Raw genomic sequence first — 1,078 nt, forward strand, 5'->3', positions numbered from 1 at the left:
CCCCCCCGGCCTGGACGAGCTGCGCACATTCTGGATGACCCTCCTCGGGGAATGCTATAGAGAGGATGTCTGCCCTGCCACGACCTCCCAGCATCCCGTCCAGCTCCGGGAGTCCAAGCTCCAGGCTGGAGCCAGGGCAGGAAGGGGGGTGGAATGGGATCAGATCAGGGACGAAGAGGGCTGGGGGGCCTGGAGCCCTGGAGGAAGCCAGGCAGCCTGCTGTGGAGGCCCCGAGCGCAGGAGCCGCCCGCCCAAGGCCGGAGAGTTGGCCCCAGACCCCTGTTGACCGGCGTCCCCTTGCAGCCCCACTCCAAGGGCCCATCCCCCACCCATTCCAGCCCCTCTAGGTCAAGGCAATTCGTAATCCTCGCCCCGGTCTCCCTCCACCCCTGCAGAAACCACCCACCCACCATGTCGGACGAGGAAGTGTGAGTACCCGCCCTGCCTCGGGACCCCTGGACCTTGGCTGCGCTCAGAGGTCAGAGGAGCCCCCGCCGAGAGCTCCCACCCCCCCTCACCCCCCCTCACCCTCTCTCCCCCACAGTGAATACGTCGAGGGTAAGTGTGGAAGCCAGACCGTCTCTGCATCGGCCTCTAGACAGAAAGTCCAGGTGGGGAGGGCCTCGCCAGCCGGGGCCGGCGCCTCTCCTGGGGAGCCCACGCTGGAAGCCGTGTCCGATCGCCCCCTCTGCGAACGGGCTCCCACTCCTGCCCCTGCACCTCTTCTCAAAGGCCAGGGCCCTGGGCCCAGTCCCTGAGCCACCTGGCCTGCACTGCAGGCTCGTCTGGGCGGCGGGGCCGCCCTCCCAGGACAGGACCTGGGACTCCGCGGCCCAGACCCCTCCCCGGGAGCCGCAGTCACCGTCAGAGCCTCTTCCTCCTCCTGGGCCCCGCTCTGGCCAGCCGGAGCGGCATGGCAGTGGGCGACGGGGCAGGCGGGTGCCGCCCTCCTTGCCTCCCAGGCTGGCCCCCAGCGTGCCCCCTAGCTGGCCCCTCTCCTTGTTCTAGCCCTGGCAGAGGAGTAGAGAGGGAAGGTAACTGAGGCAGCCCTGGAAGTGCCCTCGCCCCCCCCCCCCCC

The sequence above is a fragment of the Lipotes vexillifer genome, unplaced genomic scaffold (assembly GCF_000442215.2).
Source record: "Lipotes vexillifer unplaced genomic scaffold, Lipotes_vexillifer_v1.1 scaffold1094, whole genome shotgun sequence".
Classification (NCBI taxonomy): domain Eukaryota; kingdom Metazoa; phylum Chordata; class Mammalia; order Artiodactyla; family Lipotidae; genus Lipotes; species Lipotes vexillifer.